At 35.5% G+C, this 22,234-nt stretch overlaps 1 protein-coding gene across 34 annotated transcripts in view; it reads right to left on the minus strand.

Annotated features, from left to right (window-relative positions):
- MEF2A (myocyte enhancer factor 2A) overlaps nt 1–22,234 on the minus strand; it is a 181,831-nt gene that overhangs the window by 135,954 nt on the left and 23,643 nt on the right. For 24 of the 34 annotated variants that reach the window (XM_067029499.1, XM_059058526.2, XM_067029512.1 and 21 more), the window contains one exon: nt 19,217–19,300. The gene's annotated coding sequence lies outside the window, so the exon portion shown is untranslated. Of the gene's footprint in view, nt 1–15,345; nt 15,413–16,289; nt 16,348–19,216; nt 19,301–22,234 lie in introns of all 34 variants that reach the window. The other 10 variants (XM_067029502.1, XM_067029514.1, XM_067029504.1 and 7 more) reach the window with 2 other exon arrangements.

Consider the following 22,234-nt stretch of genomic DNA (forward strand, 5'->3'; position numbering starts at 1 on the left):
TATCCTGTTAACTTGCTGATTTCATATATTAGTTTTCATGTGGAGTCTTTAGGGTTTGCTATAGAGAGTATCATATTATCTGCATATAATGACAATTTTACCTCTGCCCTTCCAATTTGCATACCTTTTATTTCCTTTTCTTGTCTGATTGCTGTGGCTAGGACTTCCCATACTATGCTGAAAAGAAATGGTGAGAGTGGGCATCTTTGTGTTGCTCCAGAATTTAGGAGGAAGGCTTTCAGCTTTTTCTTTTAAAGAAGATGTTGGGGATAGGAGTTTATTAATTTATTTATGTATTTTTGCTGTGTTGGGTCTTCATTTCTGTGCGAGGGCCTTCTTTAGTTGTGGCAAGTGGGGGCCACTCTTCATCGGTGCGCGGGCCTCTCACTATCGTGGCCTCTCTTGTTGCGGAGCACAGGCTCCAGACACGTAGGCTCAGTAGTTGTGGCTCACGGGCCTAGTTGCTCCGCGGCATGTGGGATCTTCCCAGACCAGGGCTCGAACCCGTGTCCCCTGCCTAGCAGGCAGATTCTCAACCACTGCACCACCAGGGAAGCCCGGCTTTCAGCTTTTCATCATTGAGTATTATGTTGGCTGTGGGTTTGTCATAAACGGCTTTTATTATGTTGAGATATGTTCCCTCTAAACTCACTTTGGTGAGAGATTTTATTGTGAATGGATGTTGAGTTTTATCAAATAATTTTTCTGCATCTATTGAGATAATCATGTGGTTTTTGTCTTTTGTTAATGTGGTGTATCACATTGATTGATTTGTGCATGCTGAACCATCCTTGTGACACTGGATGAATCCAACTTCATTGTAGTATATGATCTTTTTTACGTATTGTTGGATTCAAGTTGCTAATATCTTGTTGAGAATTTTTGCATCTACATTCATCAAAGACACTGGCCTGTAATTTTCTTTTTTGGTCATTTGTCTGGTTTTGATACCAGGGTGATGGTGGCTTCATAGGATGACTCTGGGAGTATTCCCTCATATTCAATCTTTTGGAAGAGTTTGAGAAAGATTGGTATAAGTCCTTCTTTGTATGTTTGGTAGAATTTCCCAATGAAGCCGTCTGGTCCTGGACCTCTGCTTGCAGGGAGGTTTTTTAAATTACATATTATATTTCACTTCCAGTATTCAGTCCATTCAAATTATCTATTTCTTCTTGATTCAGTTTTGGCAGGCTGTATGTTTCTAGAAAATTGTTCATTTCTTCCAGGTTGTCCAATTTGTTGGCATATAATTGTTCACGGTATTCTCTTATGGTTTTTTGTATTTCTGTAGTATTGGTTGTTATTTCTCTTCTTTTATTCCTTATTTTGTTTCTTTGGGTTCTCTCTCTTTTCTTGGTGACCCTAGCTAGATGCTTGTCAATTTTGTTTACTCTTTCAAAAAACCAGCCCGTGGTTTTATTGATCTTTTCTACTGCTTTTTGATCTCTATTTTATTTCCTCTCTCATTTCCTTCTTTCTACTGACTTTGGGTTTTGTTTCTTCTTTTTCTAATTCTTTTAGGTGGTAGGTTGGGTTGTTTGACATTTTTCTTGTTTCTTGAGGAAGGTCTATATCACTATGAACTTCCCTCCTTGAACTACTTTTGTTGCATCCCATGGATTTTGTAATGTTCTGTTTTCATTGTCATTTCTCTCAAGGTATTTTCTGATTTCCTCTTTGATTTCACTGTTGACCCATTAGCTTTTTAGTAGCAAGTTGCTAATTTTTTTTATTGCAGTTAAACACGAATGCCTTGGGTCCTCTAATTTTTATCTACTACAAGGGGGAAAAAACTGATCTAAATAAGCAAGAAACCCTAATAGCCATCCACTTTGCTAAAAGATCTTAAAAAAATCAGACTCAAGCAATGCCAAATAATTTTAATCCCAATTTCAGTACTGGGCAATGCAACTACCTTATGCACACGCATGTGTGCACACACATACACACAGTCACAAATGATGTCTTGCATTCCCTTATTAACTATATAAAAACAAAATAACCGCTATTCTCTTAGTTGTACAAACTTGAGGGAGACTATCCTAGTGTAATTTTCAATGTGATTAGAGATTCTTTGCTCTTAAAGATTTATCTTTCAGTTACTTTTAATACAAGTTGTCTTCACTGTAAAACAGGATATTTTCATTACTGTTTGCAAATAATTAAATCCAGGAAGAAATTCAAATTCTAATTTAAGACTATCATTTAACTATTGTCTTATAGAAAATGAGCAAAGCATTCCATTTCAGCCAGAATTGCACATGCTATATCTAATTACACATTTTTAAAATACAATCTGTTGTATGAACTTAATGATGTACTCAATATTTAAAGATATAATTCAATAAGGAAAACAAACTTTACTTTGAACTTGTGGCTATTACTTGAAAACAATCTTTCAGTATTACATAACTTTCATAAAGGCAGAACATGCCCTACAAACAATTACAGTTAATTTTATAAAGCTCTGACTTATATTTGGTTCTTATAAATTTTAGGAAAATTCAAAAGCATTAACATATGATCAATAAGTATGAAACATAGGTATCACTGAGAAAATAATCCCATACTAACTACAAAAGGGACTGCTTAACAAATTCATGGGTATCATGATAGATATTCTGGCCTGAAAAAACAATTTAAATGATACAAATCTATCAAAAGAAAGGGAAGAAATCATTATGACTCAAGGCACTTTCAACAATGGTGGAGGCTATACCCTGCACATGGGCATAGGGCCAAGAGAAGGCAAGTGGGGACTGAATACAGTTTGTTCTCCACTCTCTAAACCCCAAACCCTAGCAGAGGGCAGCAATCACCTAAAATTGGGAGAAGAGCCTTTTTCTAACTTTGCAAAGGCTAGCTGTGACCTGGCTGTAGCATCCAAACAACCAGTTCTTAGAAAAATTAGGACAATTGAGATACTAAATATTGGAACCCTTCTTAAAATCATAACAACAAAATAACACTTCTCACTGTTGAGTTTATTTTGAATGTTTTAAGTAAAATCGTTAATATAGCAAAACATAGAGGACAGAGAAGATGGCAGAAGAGTAAGACGCGAAGATAACCTTCCTCCCAACAGATACATCAGAAATACAACTACACGTGGAACTGCTCCTATAGAACACCCACTGAATGCTGGCAGAAGACCTCAGACCTTCCAAAAGGCAAGAAACTCCACCACGTACCTGGGTAGGGCAAAAGAAAAAAGAATAAACAGAGACAAAAGAATAGGGATGGGACCTACACCAGTGGGAGGGAGCTGTGAAGGAGGAAAGGTTTCCACACACTAGAAGCCCCTTCACGGGCACAGACTACGGTGGTAGGGGGGTAACCTTCGTAGCCACGGAGGAGAGCGCAGTAACAGGGTGCGGAGGGCAAACCAGAGAGATTCCCACACAGAGGATAAATGTCAACCGGCAATCACCAGCCCGAGAGGCTTGTCTGCTCACCCGCCAGGGCGGGCAGGAGCTGGAAGTTGAAGCTCGGGCTTCCATTGGATCCCAGGGAGAGGTCTGGCTGCATGAACACAGCCTGAAGGGATTAGTGTACCACGGCTAGCCGGGAGGGAGTCCAGGAGAAATCTGGAGCTGCCAAAGAGGCAAGAGACTTTTTCTTCCCTCTTTGCTTCCTGGTGCACGAAGAGAGGGGATTAAGCGCGCTGCTTAAAGGAGCTCCAGAGACAGGTGCGGAGCTGCGGAAGACACAAGAAACTTTTTCTTGCCTCTTTGTTTCCTGATGCGCTAGGAGAGGGGATTAAGCACGCCGCTTAAAGGAGCTCCAGAAATGGGCACGAGCTGCGGCGATCAGCGTGGACACCAGAGATGGGCATGAGATGCTAAGGCCACTGCTGCAGCCACCAAGAAGCCTGTCTATGAGCACAGGTCACTCTCCACACCTCCCCTCCCGGGAGCCTGTGCAGCCCACCACTGCCAGGGTTCCGGGATCCAGGGACAACTTCCCCAGGAGAACGCACGGTGCGCCTCAGGCTGGAGCAAAGTCACTCCAGCCTCTGCCACTGCAGGATCGCCCCGCATCCGTGCCCCTCCCTCCCCCCGGACTGAGTGAGCCAGAGCCCCTGAATCAGCTGCTCCTTTAACCCCGTCCTGTCTGAGCAAAAATGAGAGGCCCTCAGGCGACCTACATGCAGAGGCGGGGCCAAATCCAAAGCTGAACCCCTGGAGCTGTTCGAACAAGGAAGAGAAAGGGAAATCTCTCCCATCAGCCTCAGAAGCAGTGGATTAAAGCTCCACAATCAAATTGATGTACCCTGCATCTGTGGAATACCTGAATACACAACAAAACATACCAAATTGAAGAGGTGGACTTTGGGAGCAAGACATATTATTTTGTGCCCATTTTTCTCTTTTTGTGAGTTTGTATGTGTATGCTTCTATGTGAGATTTTGTCTGTATAGCTTTGCTTTCACCATTTGTTCTAGAATTTTGATCGTTCCGTTTCTGTTTTTACTTTACTTTTTAAATTTTTTCTTCTTAATAATTACTTTTTATTTTAATAACTATTTTATTTTATCCTACTTTATCTCCTTCCTTTCCTCGCTCTCTCTCTCTCTCCCTCCCTCCCTCTCTCTCTTTCTATTTTTTCTCCCTTTTATTCTGAGCCGTGTGGATTAAAGGCTCTTGGTGCTCCAGCCAGGAGTCAGGGCTGTGGCTCTGAGGTGGGAGAACCAACCGCAGGACACTGGTCCACAAGAGATCTCCCAGCTCCACATAATATCAAACGGCGAAAATCGCCCAAGGATATCAATCTCAACACCAAGACCCAGCTTCACTCAACGACCAGCAAGCTACAGTGCTTGACACCCTATGCCAAACAAGTAGCAAGACAGGAACTCAGCCCCATCCATTAGCAGAGTCTGCCTAAAATAATAATAAGTCTACAGACACCCCCAAAAACACCACCAGACGTAGACCTGCCCATCAGAAAGACAAGATCCAGCCTCATCCACCAGAACACAGGGACTAGTACCCTCAACCAGGAAAGCGACTCAACCCATTAAACCAACCATAGCCACTAGGGACAGACACCAAAAACAACGGAAACTACAAACCTGCAGCCAGCGAAAAGGAGGCCCCAAACACAGTAATATCAGCAAAATGAAAAGACAGAAAAACACACAGCACGTGAAAGAGCAAGGTAAAAACCCACCTTACCTAACAAATGAAGAGGAAATAGGCAGTATACCTGAAAAAGAATTCAGAATAATGATAGTAAAAATGATCCAAAATCTTGTAAATAGAATAGACAAAATGCAAGAAACATTTAACAAGGAACTATAAGAACTATGGAGGAAGCAAGCAACAATGAACAACACAATAAATGAAACTAAAAATAGTCTAGATGGGATTAATAGCAGAATAACTGAGACAGAAGAATGGATATGTGACCTGAAAGATAAAATAGTGGAAATAACTACTGCAGAGCAGAATAAAATAAAATAAAATAAAAAGCACTGAGGACAGTCTCAGAGACCTCTGGGACAATATTAAAGGCACCAACATTCGAATTATAGGGGTCCCAGAAGAAGAAGAGAAAAAGAAAGGGACTGAGAAAATAACTGAAGAGATTATAGTTGAAAACTTGCCTAATATGGGACAGGAAATAGTTAATGAACTCCAGGAAGCAAAGAGACTCCCACACAGGATAAATCCAAGGAGAAATACGCCAAGACACATATTAATCAAACTGTCAAATATTACATACAAAGAAAACATATTAAAAGCAGCAAGGCAGGGGCTTCCCTGGTGGCGCAGTGGTTGAGAAACCGCCTGCTGATGCAGGGGACACGGGTTCGTGCCCCGGTCCGGGAAGATCCCACATGCCGCCGAGCGGCTGGGTCCGTGAGCCATGGCCGCTGAGCCTTCGCGTCCGGAGCCTGTGCTCTGCAACGGGAGAGGCCACAACAGTGAGAGGCCCGCGTATCACAAAAAAAAAAAAAAAAAAAAGCAGCAAGGCAAAAACAACAAATAACACACAAGGGGATTCCTCGTAACATTAACAGCTGATCTCTCAGCAGAAACTCTGCAAGCCAGAAGGGAGTGGAAGGACATATTTAAAGTGATGAAGAAGAAAAACCTACAAAGAAGATTACTCTACCCAGCAAGGAGCTCATTCAGATTTGATGGAGAAATTAAAACCTTTACAGACAGGCAAAAGCTGAGAGAATTCAGCACCACCAAACTAGCTTTACAACAAATGTTAAAGGAACTTCTCTAGGCAAGAAACTCAAGAGAAGGAAAAGAGCTACAAGAACAAACTCGAAACAATTAAGTAAATGGAAATAGGTACATACATATCAATAATTACCTTAAATGTAAATGGATTAAATGCTCCCACCAAAAGACACAGACCGGCTGAATGCATGCAAAAACAAGACCCGTATATGTGCTGTCTACAGGAGACCCACTTTGGACCAAGGGACACATACAGACTGAAAGTGAGGGGATGCAAAAAGATATTCCATGCCAATGGAAATCAGAAGAAAGCTCGAGTAGCAATTCCCATATCAGACAAAATAGACTTTAAAATAAAGGCTATTACAAGAGACAAAGAGGGCACTACATAATGATCAAGGAATCGATCCATAAAGAAGATATAACAATTGTAAATATTTATGCACCCAATATAGGAGCACCTCAATACATAAAGCGAATACTAACAGCCATAAAAGGGGAAAACAACAGTAACACAATCATAGTAGGGGGCTTTAACACCCCACTTTCACGAATGCACAGATCAGCCAAAATTAAAATAAAAAAGGAAACACAAGTTTTAAATGATACATTACACAAGATGGACTTAATTGATATTTATAGGACATTCCATCAAAAACAACAGAATACACATTCTTCTCAAGTGCTCATGGAACATTCTCCAAAATAGATCATGTCTTGGGTCACAAATCTAGCCTTAGTAAATTTAAGAAAATTTAAATGTTTTCCGACCACAACGCTATGAGACTAGATATCAATTACAGGAAAAGATCTGTAAAAAATACAAACTATGGAGGCTAAACAATACACTACTTAATAACAAAGTGATCACTGAAGAAATCAAAGAGTAAATCAGAAAATACTTAGAAAGAAATGACAACGGAGACATGACGACCCAAAACCTATGGGATGCAGCAAAAGCAGTTCTAAGAGGGAAATTGATAGAAATACAATCTTACCTTAAGAAACAGGAAACATCTAGAATAAAGAATCTAACCTTACACCTAAAGCAATTAGAGAAAGAAGAACAAAAAAACCCAAAATTTAGCAGAAGGAAAGAAATCTTAAAGACCAGATCAGAAATAAATGAAAAAGAAATGAAAGAAACGATAGAAAAGAGCAATAGAACTAAAAGCTGGTTCTTTCAGAAGATAAACAAAATTGATAAACCAATAGCAAGACTCATCAAGAAAAAAAGGGACAAGATTCAAATCAATAGAATTAGTAATGAAAAAGAAGAAATAACAACAGACACTGCAGAAATACAAAGGATCATAAGAGATTACTACAAGCAACTCTATGCCAATAAAGTGTCCAACCTGGAAGAAATGGACAAATTCTTCGAAATGCACAACCTGCCGACACTGAACCAGGAAGAAACACAAAATATAAAACAGACCAATCACAAGCAGTGAAATTGAAACTGTGATTTAAAATCTTCCAACAAACAAAAGCCCAGGACCAGATGGCTTCACAGGCAAACTCTATCGAGAGAAGAGCTACCACCTAGCCTTCTCAAACTCTTCCAAAAGATAGCAGAGGGAGGAACACTCCCAAACTCATTCTATGAGGCCACCATCACCCTGATACCAAAACGAGACAAAGACGTCACAAGAAAAGAAACCTACAGGCCAATATCACTGAAGAACATAGATGCAAAAATCCTCAACAAAATACTAGCAAACAGAATCCAACAGCACATTAAAAGGATCATACACCATGATCAAGTGCGGTTTATTCCAGGAATGCAAGGATTCTTCAATATATGCAAATCAATCAGCGTGATACACCATATTAACAAATTGAAGGAGAAAACCCATATGATCATCTCAATAGATGCAGAGAAAGTTTTGACAAAATTCAACACCCACTCATGAAAACCCTGCAGAAAGTAGGCATAGAGGGAACTTTAATCAACATAATACAGGCCATATATGACAAACCCCCAGCCAACATCGTCCACAATGGTGAAAAACTGAAACCATTTCCACTAAGATCAGGAAGAAGATAAGGTTGCCCACTGTCACCACTCTTATTCAACATAGTTTTGGAAGTTATAGCCACAGCAATCAGAGAAGAAAAAGAAACAAAAGGAATCCAAATCAGAAAAGAAGAAGTAATGCTGTCACTGTTTGCAGATGACATGATACTATACATAGAGAATCCTAAAAATGCTACCAGAAAACTAGTAGAATTAATCAATGAACTTGGTAAAGTAGCAGGATACAAAATTAATGCACAGAAATCTCTGGCATTCTTATACACGAATAATGAAAAATCTGAGAGTGAAATTAAGAAAACACTCCCATTTACCATTGCAACAAAAGGAATAAAATATCTAGGAATAAACCTACCTAAGGAGATGAAAGACCTATATGCATAAAATTATAAGACACTGATAAAAGAAATTAAAGATGATATACAAATAGGTGGAGAAATATACCATGTTCTTGGATTGGAAGATTCAACACTGTGAAAACGACTCTGCTACCCAAAGCAATTTACAGATTCAAAGCAATCCTATCAAACTAGCACTGGCATTTTTTACAGAACTACAACAAAAAATTTCACAACTTGTATGGAAACACAGAAGACCCCGAATAGCCAAAGCAATCTTGAGAATGAAAAATGGAGCTGGAGAAATCAGGCTCCCCGACATCAGACTATACTATAAAGCTACAGTAATCAAGACAGTGTGATACTGGCACAAAAACAGAAACATAGATCAATGGAACAGGATAGAAAGCCCAGAGATAAACCCACACAAATATGGTCACCTTATCTTTGATAAAGGAGGAAAGGATATATAGTGGAGAAAAGACAGCCTCTTCAATAAGTGGTGCTGGGAAAACTGGACAGCTACTTGTAAAAGTATGAAATTAGAACACTCCCTAACGCCATACACAAAAATAAACTCAAAATGGATTAAAGACCTACATGTAAGGCCAGACACTATCAAACTCTTAGAGGAAAATATAGGTAGAACACTCTATGACATAAATCACAGCAAGATCCTTTTTGACCCACCTCCTAGAGAAATGGAAATAAAAACAAAAGTAAACAAATGGAACCTAATGAAACTTGAAAGCTTTTGCACAGCAAAGGATACCATAAACAAGAGGAATAGACAGCTCTCAGAATGGGAGAAAATAGTTGCAAATGAAGTAACTGACAAAGGATTAATCTCCAACGTTTATAAGCAACTCATACAGCTCAATAAGAAAAAAAAAACAAACAACCCAATCCAAAAATGGGCAGAAGACCTAAGTACACATCTCTCCAAAGAAGACAGATTGCCAACAAACACATGAAAGAATGCTCAACATCATTAATCATTAGAGAAATGCAAATCAAAACTACAATGAGACATTATCTCACACCGGTCAGAATGGCCATCATCAGAAAATCTAGAAACAATAAATGCTGGAGAGGGTGTGGAGAAAAGGGAACACTCTTGCACTGTTGCTGGGAATGTAAATTGATACAGCCACTATGGAGAACATTATGGAGGTTCCTTAAAAAACTACAAACAGAACTACCAAATGACCCAGCAATCCCACTACTGAGCATATATATACCCTGAGAAAACCATAATTCGAAAAGAGTCATATACCACAATGTTCACTGCAGCTCTATTTACAATAGCTAGGACGTGAAAGCAACCTAAGTGTCCATCATCAGATGAATGGATAAAGAATATGTGGCACATATATACAATGGAACATTACTCAGCCATAAAAAGAAATGAAACTGAGTTATTTGTAGTGAGGTGGATGAACCTGCAGTCTGTCATACAGCGTGAAGTAAGTCAGAAGGAGAAAAACAAATACTGTGTGCTAACACTTATATATGGAATCTAAGAAAAAAAAGTGTCATGAAGAGCCTAGGGGTAGGACAGGAATAAAACACAGAACTACCAGAGCATGGACTTGAGGATATGGGGACAGGGAAGGATACACTGTGACGAAGTGAGAGAGTGGTATGGACATTATGCATTACCAAACTTAGGGTGAATAATTAGTGGGAAGCAGCTGCATGGCACAGGGAGATCAGCTAGGTGGTTTGTGACCACCTAGAGGGGTGGGATAGGGAGGGTGGTAGCAAGGGAGACACAAGAAGGAAGAGATATGGGAACATATGTAAATGTATAACTGATTCACTTTGTTGTAAAGCAGAAACTAACACACTATTGTAAAGCAATTATACTCCAATAAAGAGGTTAAAAAAAAAGGAAATCATTATGGAAAATATCAAATGTGAATAAAAGAAAAGAAGGTAATGAACTCCCATATACCCCTCACTCAGCTTTAATAATTAAGAACATATCTACAGTGCTGTATGTCAATTATGTCTCAATAAAACTAGAAGAGAAAAATAAATAAATAAATAAATAGGTTGGGGGGGGAGAAATCATCTAAAATTCTAGAATGGTATCCTTCTAGTTCATTTGGATTTCTTTGGTTAATAACTGGTTATATATTCAGATTAGAGATATTTTAAAGCTGAATGCTGAAAAATTAGAGAGCTTAGGGGTATACTGTTAAGAACCTATTCCTAACAGAATAATATACAACTTATTTTACACAACATATATAGTGTGAAAAATTATGTATTAACTAAATTTGATGGAAACTAAAAGTCATTTTTTTAAGGTCACTATCGCTCCTTTCATTTAATTGTAGAGGGTGTTTGAAGATTTTGTTTTAAATTGTGTTTCCTTAAAGACACACATTTTTAAATGACACAAATTACTAATCATGATAAATTATCTAATCTACTGACTAAAAAGACATTATAACTGAAATTTTTATCAGAATGACCAGCCTATAAAACGTGTATTTTATTTCTAGATATACCAATGAATTGCCATGTGACTTTAAGTGACTCACATCTTCATTACCTGAAATCAGTTATACAAAGTGGGGCAAGAATATAGATGAAACTCTTGCAGGAAATTATGAGGCTATAACCACAAGGTACCTTGGGCTCCTTAGAGATAAGCACCATATTATTAAAATTATTATTAAAAAGGATATTTTGTAAACTGCCCTTATTAAGACTAAATCCCATCCATACATGACCTTTCATTCCCAGATTAATTACACATAAATAAGGGCAATGTCCTGTCTTGACATGGGACACGCAGAAGAAATAAAGGATACATCAAGGCAAGGTGTGAAAATGAGATTCCTCCACCACCAACTCACTTTCAATATTAGCACTCTGTCATTTTTTAAATGTAGATTCTTATAACTATCCCAAATCATAATGATTTCTGGAAAAAAAACCTTTGCCAATAATTACATCCTGTATAAAGATAAATTATCCTTACTAGAAACCACCTCCATTTTCTGTATTATTACAAATACTAAATACATTTAAATCTTTTAACCTTGCATCACCTGACTCAAACCTGTATATAAATGCTGTTCTAGGTCTAACTTTATCTTTATTTATAAAGATAAATATGATTTGGCATATACCATTATATTCAGAATCAGAAGATTTCTAAATTAATGTGAAAAGAAGTATAGCAATATGGGTAGGCATGCAAATACAATTAGGAACTGGCATATTTGGTGTTAACGTATAATATACAGAAGCATGAAATGTATACATTTTACATGTTTTTATTTTTATGTGCTTTGATTTTACTCTGCATAAGTGGAATCACAAATAATGAATTTTTTTGTTTCTAGCTTCTATTGAGAAACATATTTGTGTTACCTGTGTAGTATGTAGCTGTAGTTCATCCATTTTTATTGCTATAAAGTAAACATATATAAATATATATATAAACACATATATGTTATATATATATATAAAAACATATCACAATTTTATTCAATCAACTGTTGATGAATATTGCACTGAGTCTGAAGCTACTAAAACACTGCTGCCAATATTATCAACATATCTCTTGGTACACATGTTCATTCATTACTCTCAGGGGTATACTCATGGAAGAAAATTATTGGGTCACAGGGTAAGCAAGTAACAAACTGTTTCCTAAAGTGGTTGCAGTAACATACATTCCTACCAGCAGTGTTTACTGAGTTGCTATAACTTAACATCCTCTCCAAAACTTGTACTGTCAATCTACTTTTTAAATTCAGACACTCTAGTGTTTTATGGAGCCTCTTTGCAGTTTTAATTTATATTTCCCAGATTACTAATGAAGTTAAGCACCTTTTTCACATATATCTTGAATACTTGTATTTCTTTTAGAAAGTGCCTTTAAGCGACTTCCCTGGTGATCCAGTGGTTAAGACTCTGCATTTCCACTGCAGAGGGTGTGAGTTCAATCCCTCGTTGAGGAACTTTCACATGCTGTGTGGTGCAGCCAAAAATAAAAATAGAAAGTGCCTTTATATGTCTCTTACCCCTTTTTCTATTGGATTTTTTGTCTTTGTCACACTGATGTGCAGTTGTCACACTGATGTGCAGAAGTGCTTTGAATATTCTGATATATACATTTTGTCTGTTACATGTGTTGCAAATATCTTCCACCCTGCCTTCCCTTTCTATTCTAATAGTGACTTTTCAAGAACAAAATTTCTTAATTTTAAGGTAATCAAACTTATCAACTGTGTTATTTATATCAGCACTTTTAATTTCTTTTTAAGAATATTTTCCTGTCCAGAGATCATGAACATGTTCTCCTTACATTTAGCTTCTAAAGTTTTATAGTTCTGCCTTTCACACTGAGATGTACAAATCAATCTTTAATTGATTTTTGCATATGGTATAGAGTATGAGTCATATTTTTGCTTTATCACCAATTGTTCCAATATCATTTATTGAATAATTCTTTTCCTACCACTCTAAAGTGCCAGTTCTATCATAAAGCAAGTGCGCATGTACACACTGACCCTCTTTCAGACTATTTCTTTTGTTTATCCTTGTGGCTTTATTTCATGAAAGTAATTATTGTAGATTTATAGGCTTTGAGTAGAGAAAGTCTTCTGATTTGATCTTCTTTTTCGTGACTAAGCTATTCTTGGGCAGGCCATAAAATTTCCTTTAAAACACAAAACAGTAACAAACTAATAAAATTTTTTTATAATATCCATTGGGATTACAATGAATTGAGAATAATGCTCAAAATGGATTATAACCCTCAGAAAAACATAACCTTAATGGATGACCAAATTAACCCCACAATAAAAACTGCTCTGGACCAATGCTGACAAAGCTTTAAAAAAAAAAAAAAAAAAAAAAAAAAAGCCTCAAAAGGATTCAGCTGATACCAAGTAATTTAAACATGTACAAAAAGTTCAACACTATATAAAAAGTGCAAAAAAATCACTATACCCAACAATGTCCAGCATTCAAACAATGAAAAGCAGGAAATGTGGCCAATAATAATAATAGGCAATCAACATAGAGAACCAGGAATGATAAAGTTAATGGAATTAACAGATGAAGACATTAAAACAATGATTATAAATAAGTTTTATATGTTAAAAAAGGTAAAGGAAGATAAGAATATGATAAGAAAAATGAAAGAAATAAAAGAGATAAAAAATAATTATTAGAAATAAAAAACATACTGGATGGTATTAAGAACAGATTATATATTGAAAAAAAAAATCAGTGAACCTTGAGACATGACATTAACCATCCAAATAAAAGAAAGGAAAAAAAGAATGAAAAAAAAAGGGGAGTTAAGTGCCGAGACAGACAATCTCAAGTGTATAACTGAACTTCCCTTCCCTCCAAAATATCACCTGGGATAAGTGGGATATCTGAAAAAACAGTGGTCGATATGTTTCTAAATTTGGTTTAAAAAAAAAACACAAAAACTCAAAAATACTAAACAGGATTTTCACAGAGAAAACCATATGAAGGCACATTATAATCAAGTGACATCATAATCATAGACACTAAAAAAGTTGTAAGACTGAAGAGCAGTCAAACAAAATAGAAAATTTACATATGAGGCAACAAAGTAAAAATAACAGCAGACTTTCTGTCAGAAACTATACAAGTTATTTCAGAAATGACTTCACAACATATTACCAGATATAGAGAGGGACAAGATAGAAGACCCAATTCATCAAGAATACATTTTTTTAAAAAGATATATATGCACCTATTAAAATAGCTTCAAAATACATGAACCAGTAAGTGAAAGGAGAAACAGACAAATCCACAATTAAAGTTGACTCTTCTCTCAGCAATTACTGTAAACAAATAGAAAATCAGAAGGGATAAATCTTGAAGAACACTATCAATCAATTTGACCTAATATTTTTAGAAAGCTCCACTCAACAGCATACAATTCTTAAGTGCACACAAAACATTCCTTTATACAGACAACATTCTGTACTCTATAATAAACCCACAAAGCACAATATGTTCTTGGACCACAAAAGAATTAAATTAAAAACTTATTAGAGAAAAATATCTGGAAAATTTAGGAAATATTTCAAAATTATATAGGTCCAAAAAACATCACAAAGGAGCTTAAAAATTCTTTGAACTCCATGTAAACAAACATACATAAAGAACTTTGCAGAATGCAGACAGAGAAAAGTTTTAAATATTAAATGCTCCTTTAGAAAAAGTAGGAAGGTCTCAAATACTAGAATGAAAGAGAGGGTATCACTACAGATCCTTCAAACATTAAAAGAATAAAGAAATATAACATGAAACTTCATGCCAATACATTAGACAACTTACATAAAACAGACAAATTCCTTAAAAGACACAAAAAACTAAAGCTTATTCAAAAAGAATTATTACAGATCTGAATAGCCCAATATCAATCCAATAAATTGAATTCATAGTTTAAAACCTTCCCACAAAGAAACTCCAAGGCCAATGGTCTTCGTTGGTGAATTCTACCAAACACTTAAAGAAGAAATAACACCAACTGTATGAACACTTTTCCAGAAGAGGAAATCTTTCCAACTCACCCTGTTATCCTGATACAAAAACCAGACAAAAACATTATTAAAAAACTACATACCAATGTCTACTATGAACACAGATGAAAAAAATCTCTCATTTACACAAATCTGAACTTACACAACAATTTAACTCAAAATTACCTTTATTTCAAGATACCAGAAACATTTACATATTTGCAATTTTTGTCTATTACCTGTATCTGTAACAACTTTCTTCAAGGTTTCAACATCGGAATTATTTTATGCCTTTGTATCACAGACCTAGAGATTGAAAGTGAGATAATTCTTGGGATAGCTCACCAAAATAAATGGCTTCTTAACATAAAAAATTTAACCCAGCAATATATAAAAAGTATTAACACATCATGATCAAGTGGGGGTTACCTCAGAAATGCATGATTTATTCACTCAATATTCAAAAATCAATCAATCAACTACATTAACAGACAAAAGGAAAAAAACCATGTGATCATCTCAAGATGAAGAAAAAGCATCTGATAAAAATACATTTGATAAAAATACTCACTGATAATAAGAAAAAAAATACTCCCAGCAAACTACAAATATAAGGGAACTTCTTCAATCTGATAAAGGATATCTATAAAAAACCTACAGCTAACATCATACTTAATGGTAAAAGCCTGGATGGTTTTGACCTAAAATCAACAGTAAGGCAACAGGGATTTCCCTGGTGGCGCAGTGGTTAAGAATCCACCTGCCAATGCAGTGGATACGGGTTCATGCCCTGCTCCGGGAAGATCCCACATGCCATGGAGCAACTAAGCCTGTGCACCACAACCACCGAGCCTGCACTCTAGAGCCCGTGAGCCACAACTACTGAAGCCCACATGCCTAGAGCCCATGCTCTGCAACAAAGAGAAGTCACCGCAATGAGAAGCCCGTGCACCACAACAAAGCCCATGTGCAGCAACAAAGACCCAACACAGCAATGAAGACCCAACACAGCCATAAATAAATACATAGATAAATAAGTAAATAAGTAAGAGTAATACAACAATGTGAGCCCACCACTTCTATTCAACATTGCACTGGGACTATTAGGCAGTGCAATAAAGCAAGCAAAAGAAATAAAAGGTACAAAAATTGAAAAGGTAGAGGTAAAATAGTCTTTACTCACAGACAAGATGATGGTCTACACAGAACATTTGAAGGAATACACAAAACTGCCACCAGAACTAGTGAGTTTAGCAGAATCATAAATTAGAAAGGTTTATGTAAAAATCTATTACATTTCTATACACTAACAACAAACAATCGGGAACTGCTTTTAAGACGCCATTTACAATAACATAAACATAGAAAACAGAGATTAATTCAACAAAATACGTGTAATACCTTTACACAGAAAACTACAAAATACTGCTGAGAAACTAAAGACAGCTTAAATGGAGAAAGATACCAAATTCACACATCAGAAGACTCAACATCCCTAAGAGATTAATTCTCTCCCTATTAGCCTCTATGATAAAAGCATTCATAATCAAAATCCCACTGAGGCTTTTTTGTAGAAAATGACAAGCTAATTCTAAAATACATAGAGAGAAATGGAAAGGACTTAGAATAGAAAAACAGCTTTGAAACAGAAGAGTGAACTTGGAGGATTTACACTCCCTGATTTTAATATAAAGCTATGGTAATCAAGGCAGTACAGTATTGTCATAAGGATAGATACATAAATCAATAGAACATAACAGAATCCTGAAATAGACCCCCATATAATGTCAAATGATCTGCAGCAAAGGTGCCAAGGTAGTAATTCAGTAGGGGAAAATATAACCTTTTCAAAAATGCTTCTTGAACAATTTGATTTTCATATGCAAAGAAATAAATCTCATCCCTTACCTAATACCATATATCCTTACCTAATACCATATATAAAAATTAACTCATACTAGAGCATGGACTTGAGGATATGAGGAGGGGGAAGGGTAAGCTGTGACGATGTGAGAGAGTGGCAGGGACATATACACACTACCAAATGTAAATTAGATAGCTAGTGGGAAGCTACAGCATAGCACAGGGAGTTCACCTCTGTACTTAGTGACCACCTAGAGGGGTGGGATAGGGAGGGTGGGAGGGAGGGTGACAAAAGAGGGAAGAGTTATGGGAACATATGTATATGTATAACTGATTCACTTTGTTGTAAAGGAAAAACTAACCCACTATTGTATAACAGTTATACTCAAATAAAGATGTTAAAAAAAAAAAAAAAAATTAACTCAAAGGGGACCAAACACTTAAAATATAGTTTCAAGACATGAAGGAAAAGAAAAAGGGTAGAAAAAATTTTGCCGAATGTCTGTGACAACTCCTCCAATTTCTACTGAGAATTAGGGCAGAATTATAGGGAAAACAAATCTGAGGTTCTTCAGTCAATATTTGAAACTACTCAAAAGGAAAGAGTGCTTCCCATCTAAGTACTCAGAGTAACTCCAAAACAAGTAGCTCTTAACTCAATCACAGCCCTCAGAACCATGCAAAACCTCCCATAAATAATAAGACACTGTTTATATCTTCAGAAGTTAGTGAAAGAAGTATCATAGAGGATACCTTAACGCTTAAACATAACCCAAATATAACAACTGAAGTTATGCTCACAGGCATCATGGAGGTTCAGAGAAGGTACAGAATGATAGGGAAATTATAGCGGAAATTCTCTGGAATGAGATGTCTAAATTCCTATAGTGCTTTAATTCAAATCACTCAGTGTTGAGCAGTTAGTGAACAAAATATATATATATATATATATATATGAGAAATGTAAAAAAGATGAGAAAAGAAAAACAACAAATATACATTGAAAGATATATAGAAGACTAACCAAGGTTTATATTTTAAAATGTGAACTAAACTTCGTTATTCCCATCCTTCCTGTACATATACAATTTTTCAACTGAAGGATACTTTTCAATTGGAAAAAGAATACCTTTTCCCCTAGTTCCCCAAACTGAAGGATATCATAAAATGGGCTGTTCTGCGATCAAGGTTTAAGAAGAAAAATATATGGGCATAAGAAACTGACATTGGAATAAAGTATTTTAACAAAAAACGCATTTTGTAAGCTCATAAAAGTTCTTTCTACCATTTAATTATTCAAGAAAAAATTTAAACATTAAACAGCAAAAGTATTCTTAAAACAAGAATAACAACAAGAGCAAATATTGTAAGTAGCTTTCCCAAGTTTTTACTGACATAACCATCAGGCTTGATCAACTGTATCTAACATTCAGAATGTTAAGGTTAATATATTATATATAACACACCAAAAACTATTCCCTAACATTTTCTGAAATTACATTATTTTAAAATATTCTAGTATTAATATAATTCTTTTCCATTTTGAATAGAAGGTTGAATTCAAGTGAAGTTTCACTTATGAAAGATTTTTGAGGAGAACTACACATCGTACTAGCATACTGGAACCATTAACCTAGGCCAATGCAAGTTTTTAAACCAAAATTGCCTACTCCAGAGCTTTGCAAATATGGGCCTATGACTTAAGGCAAAAATTCAAAGTCAGAAAAAAAGTCTACATTTTAAAAAGATTTCTTAAATTTGCTTAATTTTTTTCTTCAACCCTTCCACCTTTCAAGAAATATGGCTAGATCTGTCCACTTTGTCTTTCATTTGAAAATCTCTCCTCATAATATGTAACTCATGTCCTCAAACCCTCTCTTCCTCCAACTTACTGTCACAGTAAACATGGACTTTAGATTTTTTTTCCTTATTTTCAAATACATGTAATGGACATGGAAAATGGAAGTGGAAAAGATGTAAAAGTATGGGATTATCTTAGCAGTGCCACTACATGAGAAACTGTCACTATACCACATTATGTATATTTTTTGTGTGTGTGTATATACACATACATATATATGTATATTCAACAAGATTTTATGAATTTCCTTAATTAATCTACCTTAATCCCCCAAATAAACTCCAAAATGACTTATTATTCAAGCTCACAAGACAGTCTTATTTTAAAAACAAATTCCCATTGTGTTTATTTACTTCATAACATAGAAAAAAGGAAAAATGTCTTACTAGAAATGATGTATCAGCAAAAAGTGCACTTAGATGTGATCCTTGAAGAGAATTCTTCTGTTACTTTTTCACAAAATCCAATTCCTTAATAAAGAAAAAAATATTACATGGTTAGTAATTATTCTTAACTCTAAAACAAAATTAAATATAATTTCATTACTACAAATTTCAACAATCAACAGATAGTTCCACTAATACTTACTGAATAACAGAAAAATAAATTTTTTAAAATTTGGCTAATAAAAACACAATGTTAGCCAATTGGGCATTGCTAATGTCACTAATCCATTTTTTTCAGGAAGTATTATTTAAACGTTCAATAATATTCTATCCATGCCAAGATTCACAAATTGGTGTCCTAGGTCCCACTTTCCTATCATCTATATCACATGATATACTTTAACTGGTATACACAGCCTACTGAATTTACATTTTGATAAAATAGTTACATTCTGAAAATGTTCATTGTATTATGTTCTCATTTAGAAAAAAAACTGTCAATGGATCAGTGACTTGCATTGCCATAAAATGTGTATATATTCAAATGCTATGTGTATACTTATAGCTTTCACTCTTTTAAAGGGAACAATGAAATGAAAATGAACATAAAAATGCCAAAAACAAATATAAAACAGATTAATGTCAATAATTCACAATAAAGGAACACTAATAAATGCTAACCAATGGAGTAGTGCATAAATAATCCAGTCTTGCTACTCTTTTGTTTGGAAATAGTAGCAAGACACTTAGGTAGAAAGAGAAAGATGGTAAAAGCCTCTCCTCACCCTGACTGGCCAGGATCAATTGATGATGCTAATCTAATAATTTAGAATTGCATAATTGGGTAATTATGGCAATCCCCAAGTAAATCTGCTTCATCAAATGAAAATGGTAATTTCTCCACACAAACACCAGTCTTTTGAATCTTGTTCAGCAATACTAATTATTGTGATACTACAATTTTGTTTCTATTTGAAATGTACACCCCTCTAGAGGCAGAAGGGTGGGAATCTACAGTCTGCCAAATATTTTTTATATTAACAAATTAAGCATTAAAAGCTTGAACTTTAAAACACACATACACATACACACATAAATAAGCCTTTTTTTTTTTTTGCCAAGGTTAAAAGGAGCTTGCTTTAAAAAGCCAATTTCAGCTTTCAGTCTAACTGTACCGAAATACAGAACAGAACAATCTCCTCAAATACCAATACATTACCAATTTCTAAAATCCAATAATTCAAAGTGAAACTATTTTTCATGTGTTCTCATTCTAAACAAAACTAATTATTTTTAAATGTATTTTGACACCAGCTTTGTGTCAGTGCCACAGTAGGAATTAAAGTTTGGCAATTTGACCCATAGTAAATAACAGATTAAATAAAAATTTGATAATTACACAGGTGGTACATATTCTTAAATCAAAAAATATTAATTCCTCAATTCTATAAATTGTTATTGACAAGTCTGTTTTGTACACAGTTCTCAAATAGTTTCTAAAAAGCAATATTCTAAAAACCAAGTTTTTATAGTTTGTTTATAACAATCTATAAAGAAATACATTCTCACCTTCAAAAAACAAAACTAAAATGTTAGTGCTACAGCCAGTTATCATTAAATTTCACATACTGAATCCAAAATCCCATTACTCTGTCCAGGTAAAAGCTAGACAACCTGTACCTCTAACAGCTATCTTTCCCAAACCTGGTCCCAACCAATTTCCTAGCTCCCTCTACCTCTAATTAACCTACACTGTTGTTAACCTGGACTATAAGCCATTGCCCAAACTGTCAAACTCTGTAATTTTGTTCAAGATTTTACCTCTGCCTGGAAACCTTCCTTATCTGGATCAAATGTCCAGTTCAACTGACACCTTCTGTGAGGCCATCCTCAGGTATCCTTTACCACCACCACCACCATCACTTACATGGGGCAAAATAACTATAGTTAGTTTTGTAGGTATGAGTCTCTTCTATTATACTACATGCTTTTTAAGAGAAAGAACTTTTTCGTACTTTTTTCATTTCTATACCCCCAATATCTAGTCAATACCTGTCACACAATTCAACGTTATCCATTCAGAAAACATTTACTGGGCATCCAATACACTCCCTACACTTCTCTAGGTGCTAGGAATAAAATCCCTATATCTATTCCTGACTTTATGGAGTTTACATTCTAGTGGGGGAGACCTACAGCACACAGTGAATAAGGGATATATAGTGTATACAGCAGGTTAGTGGAAAGTCCTTAATGAGAAAAAAATAAAGCAGGGAACGAAGTACTATCATAGGGAGGGGATTAAAATTTGAGAAAAGGTGTCCAAGAAAGGCCTAACATAACAATAATAGTAATAATAACTGCAACAACAGCAATAACATTTGAGTATTTATCATATGCTAATCAGTAGCCTAATTGCTTTACACATATTAAGTGATGTAAACCCAACAATAACCTCACTATTATCCTCAAGAGGAAACTGAAATACTAAGAAGCAGCTAGCCAAGGTCACACAGCTAAACCAGTAAAGTGGTAAAGCCAGGATTAGAACCCAGGCATGCTTTTAACAACTACGCATAACCACAGTTCATTTAATGTTTTTGTTGAATAAATTTAATAAGTGAAATAAATGAATGCATACTATAGCAACAGACTCAAAAGACAACAAAGTATATCAGTCTCAGAGGACTGATACACTTGAGTGGCTTCAAATATACAACGCACCTCAATACCTATATATGAAGACATCCTGACAAATAACAAGTCGGTGCCTGCTGTGAACAAAAATTATAAACTGATAATTCCTCTATAACTTTAAAAATACATTTTAAGCTCCTATATGGCAATTATCAGAACTAAAAATTACACAAACAATATCACAAAAAGCACATGGAGAGGTCATTTTAAAAAAAAAGAAAACTTTTAAAAAAGGTCTTCTGAAACAAATGAGACCTTTGAAGGCATTACCATTTCAGTGATAAATGTTGAATATCATGTTTTATACTGCGGCACAAGTTA

This window comes from Kogia breviceps, chromosome 3, assembly GCF_026419965.1.
Source record: "Kogia breviceps isolate mKogBre1 chromosome 3, mKogBre1 haplotype 1, whole genome shotgun sequence".
NCBI lineage: Eukaryota > Metazoa > Chordata > Mammalia > Artiodactyla > Physeteridae > Kogia > Kogia breviceps.